This window comes from Sciurus carolinensis, chromosome 15 (assembly GCF_902686445.1).
Source record: "Sciurus carolinensis chromosome 15, mSciCar1.2, whole genome shotgun sequence".
Taxonomy (NCBI): Eukaryota; Metazoa; Chordata; class Mammalia; order Rodentia; family Sciuridae; genus Sciurus; species Sciurus carolinensis.
Genome location: NC_062227.1, coordinates 27,339,498 through 27,353,935, shown reverse-complemented (window position 1 = coordinate 27,353,935; position 14,438 = coordinate 27,339,498). Strand labels below are relative to the sequence as shown.

The window sequence follows — 14,438 nt, the reverse complement described above, 5'->3', positions numbered from 1 at the left end:
AGATGCTTGCAATGAATCATTTCTATCCAGGGACTCAGTATGGTAATATTGAAGAGGCTTCACTTTCTTTTCTCAGTGATCTTCAAACCAAAGTAGATGCTAACACTTAGTGCATAAGCATTTTTGTCTCTTAAGATTTATCTGATTTGCTGGGTGTGGTGGCGCATGCCTGTAATCCCAGCGAGTTCAAAGTCAGCCTCAGTAACAGCCAGGTGCTAAGCAACTCAGTGAGACTCTGTCTCTAAATAAAATACAAAATAGGACTAGGGATGTGGATCAGTGGTTGAGTGCCCCTGAGTTCAATCCCAGATTACCACCCCCTACCCTCCAAAAAGACTTATCTGACTAGAGGCTTGTAAATAAATATTTAAATATATTTAGGAGAGTTAATTTTCATGCAAAAGAGTAGGATTTTTCTTGAAATGAAAAGTTCTTTAAATGTTCATTTTGAAATGCGAATTTTCCAAACACACCCATTTAATGCTTCATTTCAAATTCTTTGGGGAAGAATATTTAAAAGACAAACATTGGCTTTTTTTTTGGCTTAGGATGTCAAGTCATTTTGGGGATTTTTTTTTTCTCTGATCATAAAGGTTATTAAATAAGGTACTTCTTTTTGCAGGATCACCTATTAGGATCATTGACTACACTGGTCCAGGAAATGCAGGCATGGAGACACATAGGCACAGTCTCCCCTCCACCCCCACACGGATGTCCTGAAACCTGAAATTCCCCCAACAGCAAATTATATACCCATTGTATGAAGATTAGCTCTTCCCAAGGTTCCCTGTTAAAATATTCTTCAACAGGGTATCATTAAGGTTCAGGGGGAGGCAGAGGCGCAATAGCATGTCTATTTCTCTTTTCCTACATTGGAGGGAACGAGTGCTAAATTTTGCCCAGATACACCCCTGATGCATGACTCAGCACTGGAAGAAATTCATGATAATTCCAAATAATCAAAATTGTAATGGCAAATTTAATAATATTAGTAGTCAACGGTAAATGACCTTATTTACTGATGGTTATTAATAAAGACATAAAAGATACTTTCTAAGGCCAGCAATGAAAGTTAATGATGGACCATGCAGTATGACCCTCACTAATATTTCATAGATTTTTTTGCCCTTTCTTTGCTATTGTCAATCACCTGCAATAACTTCCAGGTGTGAGAGTGGTAAGTCTTAAGATGGAACCATTTGTCTGCCTGCTTGCCTAACCTTGCTCTATTCCAGCTACAGTCTAAAGGAAAAGTTCTGGATTCCTTTTCTGCAAGATTTGACCCATAGTCTAAATCAAGGCCAACACTGTACTGGTGTCCAGTTGCAGTGAATCTCAAAGGACTGAATCTTATGCGCAGAACTGAGTCCAACTAATACACCTATTAATTTGTTCTGAACCTATTAAGTCCCAGGTTTTCAATTCTGTGAATATATTAACAAAATTAATGCAGGTGAATTAAAATAGGTTGAAATAATAATTGACACTGGTACATTAACATAGGTTGGAAATCATAATCTACAGCTTATATATATGTAGTATTATATTAATATTACACTATGATTATATTTTTTGTAATTTAATTACATTTATATAACTATGTTTAAGTTTTTATAGGTGTTCCATAATCTGGGATAATGGGACAGGTTAATAGGAAAATTCTCTCACAAGTTTTTAGATTTGCCTTAAGGCTTAGTTAGCTCCATGAATAATAAGATTATGCTTTTATAATGTAAATTCTTTCATTTCACGGATTTTTATTGAGTACTTGTTATGTGCCAGGAACGGTGCTTGTGAGGAGGATCTAAAATGAATTCCATACAGTTTCTTCTCTCACCTGCTATGACCGTAATGAGTTTTTATTGCATTTTCTCCCCCCAGATGAGACTGACTAACCAACCCTCTAAAGTTCCCATGACATGAGATTCAAGCTCAGCTTTCATGAAAACTAGCAAATAGAGTTGTTGTTTCTTTACATGTTTTTAAAAATATTTTCTTAATTTTCCTTCAATTTTTAAATGTTTAGAAAATTTTAAATGCATGGACTTCAGAGAAGCAAACATAAGATAACTATAAACTTCAGTTCATGATGCTATACCTTTATCAATTCATAGAATGCTCCCATTTTGTTTAATTTTCTTTGGTTCTACTTTTTTTCTCTATTATCTTCTTCTGTTCCTAATGCTACCTCCCATCATAGTTGACTTTCATAATACATTTAAAACATTTTCTTATGTTTCATCTTTTACACATACACACACAGAAGCTTTGAAAATTTTTGGCTTTGAATGTGTGTACATACCTTTGTGTTTAAAACATTTTCTATTCAATATTGTTTTTGAAGTTCTGTTCATAATGCTGCAGTAGTCGAATTTATTGCTTTTTATCTTCCATCCAATGATATGCTATTCATACATTGATAAGTCTGCTAACAGTAATATCTCAGCCATGAACATTAACACACATTTTTTTCTTGAGTACTTTAGTCATTTGTGGGGGACATACCCAGGAGGAGCATTGCTGAATTGTTGAGTGTGCACAAATTTAAGGTCAGTAAATTTGGTGAGACTCTTTTCCCAAAGAGCTGCATGAGATTCTATTCCCACCAACAAGGCTTCAGGTTCTGCATTTTTCTACATCTTCACCAGCAATTTAGTTTTTAGATGTTTTGAAAAAGTCAGGTTTAAGTGAATCAATAAGCTTAGATTTTCAAAATGCACCAGTTTAAATTGACCTCCTTAACTAGAACAAAATGTGTTCCCACTCATCTTAGAATGACAAAAGGCTTTAGAATCACAGGGCTGTAGGTATCATCAAGTTCAGTCCCATACTTTTAATAGCAGACCAAATACTACAGAGGTCATCTGGAACTGTCTAGGTAGGGACAAAACTGGAACATCCTAGAACCAAATCTGGGTTTTCTGGTTTTCTTTTCTTTTGATTAATTTATTTTAAATTTTTTCTTCTGCTTTTATTTGGTAGAACAGGTATATACATCCTGTATGATAATATCTTTTGAGTTTTGCATGACAGATTGCTAGAAGCCTGCCTACCTCCCACAGATACTTCTTGTGCACTTATGAAGTGTCAAGTACTAATCCAGGTTCTAGGGATTTAGCAGTGACTACCCAAGTGGCAGGTACGCAACAATTAAAAGGGGTCACCGAGCGGGCACAGGGGGAGAGGCCCGGTCCAGGTCAGATGTGTGCACTGTACTTTGGAGTTCATACGCACATCTCACTGGAGGCATGCAAGAACTCAATGAGCTGAGATGTCATTAGGAGCATTTCACCAGAGCCTGCAGTTCTTCAGGGTGGCAAAGTCACTGGCCCATGGTCACACAACTGATCTGAGTCCTGGTTGTTTGGTTCTAAAGGTCATTTTCACTTCATTTTTGGACTATGATGTCATTTTTAACAGAACAAAAGTAATCACATTAAAAGTTTCCTGTTGCTGGGCACAGTGATGCGTGTCTGTAATCCCAGCAGCTCAGGAGGCTGAGGCAGGAGGATCACAAGTTCAAAGCCAGCCTCAGCAGCTTAGCGAGGCCTTAAGCAACTTAGTGAGACCCTGTCTCAAAATCAAAATTAAAAAGGACTGGGGTGTGGCTCAGTGGCTACACACCCCTGGGTTTAATCGCTGGTTCCAAATAAATAAATAAATACATGAATAAATAAATAAAAATTTCCCTGTGTTTAAATCTCTACTTTCTAAGGTTGATGTTTACACCTGAGTTCTATTCCCTACCAACTGCAAAATTTTGAAAATTATTTAAGGCACATTTGCAGGAAATTTCTTGACCCCTAAAAAAATTCTTCAAACTGGCATTTTAAAATCTACTGGAGGTTACTTTAAGAAAATGTTTACTTTGATTTAAAACAATCTTTTGCTATAAGTTGTCTCATCTCTAAAATAGCCAAATATAGACTGTGCTAAGATGATTAAATCAGAATCTGTCTTCTCCTCATAGGGAGTGTGTGAAAACATTGCTTGCTCTTCCCAGGCTTATGGTATTGACAGAGTTCCAAACACGCTGAGTTCCAACCCAGAAGTCAAATCATGCTGTTGGGTTCTTGTGGTTCAAGAGTGGTAAAGAGGGCACTTAAGACAATTCCACACAAGGTAAAGAGGGCACTTAAGACAATTCTGCTTGACCTCTGTCATCCACACACAGCCAGGTAACAATATGACGTGGGGTAAGTTAAGTTGAGCTCAAGAAGGGCTAGAAAAAGGCTTCCAAATTCTTGAAAACCTTGATAGGGGTTGGTTAGAGGCTTTTTGACAAAAAGGCTCACACAAATATCTCTAGCACTTTCAGTTGGAAGTATCCAGATTCTCAAATGCCATTCAGAACAGGAAACAAACAAAAAAATGATTAAGAAGTGCTTCTGCAGATAAATGGATGGAATTGGAGAATACCATGCTAAGTGAAATAAGCCAATTCCAAAAAACCAAAGGCTGAATGTTTTCCCTGTTAAGTGGATGATGATATATAATGGGGGTAGGGGGTTGGGGGTGAGAAAAGAATGGAGGGAAATGAGAGGGAGGAGGGGGCAGGGGTATGAAAAATGGTGGACTGAGACAGACATCATTACCCTAGGTACATGTATGATTACACGAATGGTGTGAATCTACATTGTGTACAACCATAGAAACCAGAAGTCGTACCCCATTTGTGTACAATGAATCAAAATGCGGTTTGTGAAAATAAATAAATAAATAAATAAATAAATAAATAATAAAATACAGAATATAATGAAGCTCAAATCTTCTACTCTGGTATAGAGCAGTTTTTGCACATTTCAGGTTAAAATACTTAGAACATACTGGCAAAGAAATACTTGGAGGTTAGAAGTTACCAGAAAGTAAAATAAAATCCCAAAAGAGGAGAGTCAAAAGAATAAGAATTTTCTGAGTCAGTAGATCCATCCATGAGACAGGGCATTGGATCTGAGCAATCACTTCTGATTCTTAAGATTAAAAAAAAAATCATCAGGAGATCTCACTGTACTCCATTAGCAGACAACTATACCTTAAATGTGCCCAAATTTCCTATTTGTTTCTTTGGTCTCACAGTGACTTCCTGAGTGAAGATGTAATTTTGAATAATGGAACTATTTACCAGAAAGGAGATGTAAAATCTTATTCTTGAAATATCTCACAAATAAATTGTTCAGTGGGCATTTGGTTTGTGAGTCAGCCTGACAATCTTGTTACTTCCCAACTCCTAGGCATTAGGAGATGTTATTAAGATATGAACTGCGTAGATAGCAGCAACTCCCACCCTGCCACCAGACTCGGCCTGAATAATCTAGTTGGTCCAGGGAGTGCAGGAGAAGAGAGCACCCAAGACAGCAGACAGGCTTCCTGCACCCGGGTGCCCTCTGACTCTACTGTAGCCACAATAGCTCATGGGCTGAAAGTCAAGTGAACACAATCTACTCTCCATGTCCACAGGTTCTGTGTCTGTGTGTTCAACCAACCACAGATCAAAAAAATTTTTAAACGAATACTGCATCTCTACTGAATATGTACAGATATTTTTATCTTGTCATTATTCCATCAACAGTACAGTATTAACAGCTATTCACATAGCATTTACATTGTGGTAGGTACCATAAGTAAACCTGGAAATGAATTAAAGTGTATGGGAGCATGTGCGGAGGTTATCTTCAAAGATGAGGCTATTTTAAATAAGAGACCTTAGAACCCACAGATTTTGGTGTCCGTGGGGGTTCTGGAACCAGTCCCTCCATGGACACTAAGGGTTGACTGTAATAACTGGAGCAGCAAAATCAGTGACTAAAAATAGGAGTCTGCATGCTTTTTTGGAAAAAGTACAGAAATTTTGGAGGTTTCTGCTATGCTCCAATATATGTATGATGATTGGCATGATGTCTTGGAGCCTCAGTTTTCCCATCTGAAAGCAGGAATAACAACGCCCTGTAGTGAGATTAGGTGAGACAGCTTCGGTACCTATCTAGCCCAGAATCTGGAGCCCAGATAGTATTTAAAAAATAACAGTTCCCGCTCACTCCCTTACTACTCTATAGGAAGAAGCAATTTCTACAATTCATACTAATACAGATCCACTTCTTACATACAATTATAATTTGTATAAGATTAACTTAGAATTTCATTATTAAAAAAAAGATAAAATATATGATAAAAAAAAACCTCAGTTTATGGTGACTCAAGTAATTTGCTTTCCAACTCAGCAGTGTTGGCAGGCACTGGGTAATAGATGTCCTTGAATTTGATTGACTTTACTTAGAGCTGCACTTTAAAACCATTTTTTTTCTGGCTTAAGTAGCATGTGATAAGGATGCTTTCCCCAAATGGTCCTTGATAAGCCAATCAGTGGCAGTCTCATGTACCTCAATTAAAAAGAAGAAAATGCGAAGTGGAGAAAAGTAAATTGTGCTTCTTTGCTGGAAACAGCTATGGAGTGGTATCAAATAGAAAAACCTAGAAACAAATCCAAAGTTGCTAAGAAGAGTCTAAAAACTCAGCTCCTCCCTTAACTGATGAGATGCTGTTAATGCAAGATCATCTCAGGCCATATGGATTTTTAATTGCCAATGTTCACCAAAAAAATATGTAAATATATGGAGAACTGTCTCCCTGTGTTAACAGACATCTGTAACTTTTATTTGTGGCTCTAGGCAAAGCATAGTACATGGAGATATAAAATCAAGTGCTGAAATGATGAGGCATATCAAACTAACAGAAACTTGCTTATGACAAGTTATGCTACCAACATGAAAAATGAAACCTATATCCTTGCATCCCCTTTACCCTCATCACTCTTAGTCACACCCTGTTGATCATTCTCTGGGTATCAGATATCAGAGTAATTACATTTTCCAGATTACTGGAGTTTAACATTTAAGCAAGGAATTCTTTTGTTGTAAGCATTTTTAATGGAAAATTTCCATCAATGTGGCACACATATTCCTGCTTAGTGACTTAAATGCCATTTAGCCTTCTCCCTCTGTCTGGCAAGCAAGTAGCATTTTTACTTATTTTCAATTTTAAGTTTTTCTCCAAGTATGCAATATATTGTTATAACTATAGTCATTATGTTGTATAAGACAGCTCTTGAACTTATTCCTTGGGTTCATAAGATGTTCTGTATCCTTTGACCGCTATCTCCCTAATTGCTCACACTCCCTCCCCAACTCCTGATGACCACCCTTCTATTCTCTGCTTCCATAGATTCCACGTGTAAATGAGATTATGTGGTATTTGCTTTTCTGTACCTAGGTTCTCTCCCTTAATATAATGTCTTCCAGGTTCACCCATGCAACAAATAATAGGATTTTTCTTCTTTTTTAAAGGCCATGTAATATTCTACTGTGAGTGTACATGCGTGTGTGTGTGGGTGTGTGTGTGTGGGTGTGTGAGAGAGAGAGAGAGAGAGAGAGAGAGAGAGAGAGAGAGAGAGAGGTGTGTGATAGATGTGTTAGTCAGCTTTTTGTCACAGTGACCAAAATACCTAACCAGGACAACTTAGAGAAGGAAAAGTTTACTTGAGCTTACAGTTTCAGAGGTTGAACCATGGATGGCTAACTCCATTGCTCAGGGGCTGAGGACAGGCAGAGAACAGTGGCAGAAGGGCATGATGGAGGAAAGCTGCTTATCTTACGGTGCCCAGAAGTAGAGAGAGATTGAGGCACCAGGGGCAATACATAAAACCCCCGAAGCAAGTCCCTAGTGACCCACTTCCTTCAGCCACACCCCATCTGCCTATAGTTACCACTCTCTTTACCTATTCAAATTAGGATGACTGATTAGTTCTTAGCATAGTTCTGATAATCTAATCATTTACCTTCTGCATGACATGGGAGCTTTTGGGGAATACCTCAAGTCCAAACCATAACAACACACAAAATGTTATTTAAAAATTACATACACACACACACACACACATATATATATATATATGCATATATATGTATACATATATAGAGAGAGAGAAAGAAAGAGAGAGAGAGTATATATGTTTAATTTATCCTTTCATCCACTGATGGACACTTCCCTCCATATATCATTGCGAATGGTGGGACAATAAACATAGGAGTGCAGCTATCTCTTTGACCTAATGATCTCATTTCATTTGGTTATTTACCCACTTTTGGGATTACTGGATCACATGGTAGTTCTATTTTTAATTTTTAAAGGAACATTCTTATTTTTTTATTTTGCATAAGGGTAATACTAATTTATATTCCCACCAACAGCTTACAAGGATTCCCTTTTCTCCAGATCCATCAAACCTCTTCTTACCAACTCATCAACACTGAAACTCAGAAATAATTCCAAGAAACTCAGAAATAAGAAACTCAGAAATAATTCCAACGCCAGCTCCTTCCTCATAGTTTATAACCCAATGTAGAATATACTGAGCAACTTGCGTAGGTGGGTATTCCAGAAGATCATCCTAAAATCTAGGATGATTCCTAATTCTGAATTTCAGTGTTTTGTTTTTTTTCCTAGTAGACAGTGGTTCTCAGTAATATTGAATTCCTGGTTCTTGCCATCATTTCTGCCAGACAGATTTTTTTCCTTAGATTCAATTGTGTCCTACTCGCTCCTATTTTGGGTTTTGCTCATCTATCACCTTCTCAGTAAGGTCTTTCCCTAGGGTCCTATTTATATTTGCACCCCTCCTTCTACCCTGCAGCATTCTTCAGTTTGCTTTGATTTAGTTTTTTTCTTTGAAGCATGTATCACCTTCCAACAACCTATTTTATATTACCTGTTGAGATTCTTCTTCCATGAGCATGTAAAATGAATGAAAAATTTTGGTCTGTTTTGTTCAGTCAAAAAAATCTATGTTCCAGTGCTGGGAAAATCATAGGTTCTCAATGAATATTTGTTAAGTAAATCACTAGTACGAATGATTAAAACTGGCAGATGTTTGATTTGATTTCTGAATAAGTCAGGTGTCATGGTAGTCCCCCACAGCCTAGTTTCACTTTGCATGGTCTCAGTTATCGTTGGCTAACTGTGGCCAGGATAACTGAGAAATATTATTTATTTCTGGAATCTTCCAGAAATACATTTCATACATTTCAAATAAAATCTATCTTCATACATTTCAAATAAAATTTACTGAAGTATATTGTTATAATTATTTTGTGAATTTCTAAAAGTACCTAATTTATGAATTAAACTTTATCATAGGTATGCATGTATAGGAAAAAAAAAATATGTAGGGTTTGGTACCATCCCTGGTTTCAGGCATCCAGTGGTGGTTTTGGAATGGCTAAGGGGCACCATCTGGCAATGTTCAATCGTAAAGGGATTTATGTGTTATTTTCTCGTATGTTTCTAAAAAAGTTAAAAAATTTATTTGCTGAGCAAAGTCTCTGGTTAAAAAGAAAACAAAGTAAAATGGAATATTAGCTGGTTAATATGCAGAGAAAGTTGGCTTCTTGTCAAATGAACCTGAAGACTGAAAGCAGTGGTGTCTATACTGTCAATGAAATGAAGTTTTAACGACAATGATGACTGACTTATGAAAACCCGCTGTAAGTGGACGTACTAGGTGCACAATGAACGTTTCAGTCTGTCTGCCCCAAAGCAGTCTCCCTTGCACAATAGGGAGTGAATATGGCCTCCTTAAAGTTCAATGAGGGGGAATCAACAACAGTGACCGTCAAAGAACCCTCTGCAAAACACAGAGGTCGCTGGGCATTTTAAAGAGTCATCTTTAGCAAGGTGCATAAAAGGGCTTTACAAGAGGAGTTTCAAAGGAGAATGAGTCTGTGAGGAATCTGTTTGAAATATAATAAATGTTAAGATGTTCCTTGTAGTTTTTAGAGAAGGGGGTAAGTGAAAGGAACCTAACTCTTTAACAATAAGGAAATGGTTAAGTATACTATTGACTAGAAGATGGTATTTCAATTAAAATGATGACTATAAGGACCACAGAGCAACTTAGAAAAATCTCATGAAATAATATTAAATTACTTACATATATGAAAGCCATATGTAGTGGCCAAACCCATGAGAAGCAGCCATATAGAGAAACTTGAAGGTGGCATTGTGACTAACAGTAAAATAATTCATGTTCTTTATTTTGCCAGCATGGATACTTGGTGTTATAAGGAATTAAATGATAAGAAAAATATATTGGCTGTGGAGCATCAGTGACAGCAATTTACCTAAGGTAATGAAGGAAAATTGGATTCAGATGGAAAACATATGCTGGTATTTTCAGACTGACATTAAAAAGGAATTTCCCTTCTAGATTCAGCAGGTAAGGGACATGAAGTTAAATAATATTTGACCCTTCTGGGAGATTCAAGATGGAACTCAATTAAAATTATTGCAGGTGGTCAAATAATTTGGAGGTGAAATGAAAGATTCAATTATACTTAAGTTATTTCTCCCCCAAATTCTTTGACCACCTGCAAATTTTTCTAGTTGGCCTATTATATCCTGAGAAAGGCCACTGTTTCATGAGCACCTTTAGAGGAACATGCTTTACACACATATCTACTCAGTTTTCCTTCTAATAAAGTTTTGAACATAAGAAGAAATATAAGAAAGCAAGGAAAATAATTTTTAAAAAGAAGAGATTGAGTAGCTTTTTGATTTGTCCCTTATAGCTGTCTGAGGATGACTGACCTTAAATCTAAATGTTGAAGTCAGTGGGTACAGAGAGGCAACCTCCCATGCTTTTATAATTATGTCAGAATGAATTGTATTGTCATGTATAACTAAAAAGAACCAATAAAGAGAAAAAGAAATGATAGTAGAGGAAACCTTCCAAAAAGAGAAGTCAGTAAGCTTCTGTCTGTAGGGCTGAGTCAAGTCTAGAGGCAGATGCATGTCGCGTTGTTTGGAAATGAGCCTCTTAGAAGTCAGTCTTAAGATTTATAGTAAGGAGTGAGGAATGGCCAGGAAGTTTGCAAAATCCCATGATGTCCTGTACTGCTGACTAGCTGTGCATTATTAATTTTCATAGGAATTGTTCTCAGTAGATTCTGAGCTTCTCTGTCTCTTTCCCTCTCCTGATCTCTCTGTAAACTTCCTGATGGCAGCAATCATCGTGGTCACCTTTGTATCCACAGTGACTGGGACACAGCTGGTGTTGAATAAATAAATACACATTGACTTTGTGAAAGAAAGGTGAATGAGTGAGTGAGTGAATGAATGAATGAATGAATGTTATTTTCTTCTAATGAGTATTAGAGCAGATGAACTCAAAATTCTTTCCAGGTGTTAGCGCTTCAATAAAATAGTACTTAGCATTCTATATTTCTTTTTTAATTTTTTTTATTTTTACAGACTGCATTTTGATTCCTTGCACACAAATGGGGTACAACTTTTCGTTTCTATGGTTGTACACGATGTAGATTCACACCATTCATGTAATCATACATGTACAGAGGGTAATGATGTCTGTCTCATTCCACCATCTTTCATACCCCCCTCCCTCTCATTTCTTTCTACATAATCTAAAGTTCCTCCATTCTTCTCTCACCCCCCACCCCCATTATATATCATCATCCACTTATCAGGGAAAACATTCGGCCTTTGGTTTTTTGGGATTGGCTTATTTCACTTAGCAAGATATTCTCCAATTCCATCCATTACCTGCAAATGCCATAATTTTATTGTCTTTATGGATAAATAATGTTCCTATTAGATTGGAAAATACTAGAATCTTTCTCAACCTTTTTCTAATTTTTCTCTAATAATTAATTTAAAATTCATATTTAGTTTAAATCATTAACATATGACATTGTGAAATATTTAAACATTTCAGTTAAAGCTAAGTTGTCTCCTAACCATCAATACTTGGGCCCTTTGCTAAGCTAGATGTTGTACAGTCAGGTTTACACACAGGACTATTGTTTTTCTTTTGTAGGAAATATGGATTACTTAAAGTGTTTTCAGTGGCTGCAGAGATCTTTACAAAATGGTTTTGCCATAGTTATTTAATTTTCTAACACTGAGAGACACTTATATGGTACTGAGATTTGCTTATCATGGGAATTGTATCAATGAACTTCTTTTGTATCCTACATCAGATACTGAGAAATATAATTTTGATCAAAAATTTTACAATTCAAATACTACCAAACTGTCATGCAAAAAATGGTTTACCAAATCTGGATTTCTGCCACCAATGTAGAACATAGTGCATTTCTTATACTTCTGCCCTAATATTTTTATTATTATATGGATATTTTTCTAATAAATTGGGTGAAAATGGCATCTCCTCTCATTTTGGACTTCCCTGATTACTACTGAATTTTGACAACTTTGTTTTTGACAGTGCTGGGGATCCAAGCCAGGGCCTTGTGCATGTTAGGCAGGTTCTCTACCACTGACTGAGCTACATCTTCAATCCCACACTATGTTTTATATACTAATTGCCATGTATCCATTTGAAATAAGATATTTAATCATATCAAAATCATATTAAAACATAAAACCACAAGTTGCCACTATAACTTATCTAGTCCTGTTGCTTTGGAGAATATCATGCTAAGTGAAATAAGCCAAGCCCAAAATCCAAAGGCTGAATGTTTTCTCTGATAAGTGGATGATGATACATAACAGGGGGAGAGGTGGCAGGGGTGGGCAAGAGAAGAATGGAGGAACTTTAAATTGTGTAAAGGGAAATAGGGAGGAAGAGGTTGGAGGAAGGAAAGATAGTGGACTGAAATAGACATCATTACCCTATGTACATGTATGATTACATGAATGGTGTAAATCTACAGTGTGTACATCCATAGACATGAAAAGTTGTACCCCATTTGTGTACAAGGAATCAAAATGCAGTCTGTAAAACAAAACAAAACAAAACAAAACAAAAACTGAACCCTTAAACTATTTGCTTGTACACGATTGTCTGCAGGTGGCTCCTGAATAGTTAGTTCTCCAGCAATGTAGCTTTCTCCACTTCCTCAGGAGGAGGTCACTTTACTGCACAGTAATGTTGGTTACCTTTCTGGAAAAACATTTCCTGCTTTAAGAAAACATCATTTCATCCAATTTGTGAGCCTATCCTTACTCCTATCACTTTCTTGAAGACAGACATTGTGTTTCTACTTCGGTAGCTGCTCTCTATACTGGAATGGTGAGCACATGAATGGAACAAGGGTCTTGTAAAGGAATGGATTTAGCAACACAGTGATAGTAAACTTCAAATGCTAGAAATTACACAGGGTGCCTGCTCTTCCCCAATACTAAACATCATTTTTAAAAAGTGGGTTTTTTTTTTTTTGGTGCTGTCAATTAACACAATCATAATCGAAGTAAACAGGACTATGGTAATCTATTTGTAAAAAAAAGTTAACCATTGATGGATTTGCTGTGCCCATAAACATCTCTATCTTGTGTTCTTTATTACAAGCAAAACTGCATACTGTAAACAATGTTTGGGTAAAGAGAACAAATGGAGATATAAAAGATACTAGTTAAGATTCTTTTTACACACACACACACACACACACACACACACCCTGGGAATGGAAATTGGACAATGTAACACTTGAGAATTTTTAAATTAGTAATTTTTTAGAAGAAGGATTATTAAGAAAATTATCAAAAGGAAGAACATACAGCTTTTCCCTATTATTTTTGAACCATGTGTGTCATAAAATACTGTATTTTTTTTAAGCCAGGGGTTTATTTTTATTAAAGTAAAATATCACTGACTAGGAATGTAGACTCTTGTTGTACCAGCAACTTCGTGTTTAGACTCTGAAGTAGAGTGTTTTCCTGCATATGTTCTATCAAAGTAATTTTTCAATTAGCACATGTAATAAAAACCCTCTTATATGTCACTTACTATTCACTCATTTGGTGAAGAAAATTGAGATAGTTTCTGAGGTACTTGAGGATTTTTCGAGAGCATTTTACTCTAGTTTAACAAATAATATAACTTGAAATTCTTCCTCCCACCTTTCTTCATTTGCAAATGACCTCCCTGAATGTCACAATCATGTCTGAAAAGGACTTAACTAAGAATAAGAGACCCCATTCTAGTCTGGGTGCTGACAGTAAACATCCAGGTGACAATATGATTATTTTTTCTGATCTTTTGTATCTTACTGAGTTAAATAAGGGATTGGGCTCCATTGAGGGATGCAAACTCAATTTCCTTGATCTATCTTCTATCATTAAAACAATCTGGAGCTTTCATGTGAATAACTATTTCAAGGGTCTCTTGGAATCCTGTGTTATCTAACTACTTGGGTCCATCATCTGGAATCTTACCCACCAGCTGGAGCTGAGGCACAGTGGTCCACCTGCTCCTGTGGTGGACTTCCAGCTCATGTATGTAATCCTCACCTGGCCTGTTTCATTTAATTTTTTAACACACAGTAGGCAACACACTCCTTCAAATGTGTAGTTGAGGACTGGACAGAAACCTGTAAAGGCTTCCTTCTAAAATTCAAAAGTTTGAGCTC

General features: G+C 36.5%; 1 protein-coding gene across 7 annotated transcripts in view; it reads right to left on the bottom strand.

Moving 5' to 3' along the window:
* Dlgap1 (DLG associated protein 1) overlaps nucleotides 1–14,438 on the bottom strand; it is an 879,880-nt gene that overhangs the window by 484,036 nt on the left and 381,406 nt on the right. The window lies entirely within an intron of this gene.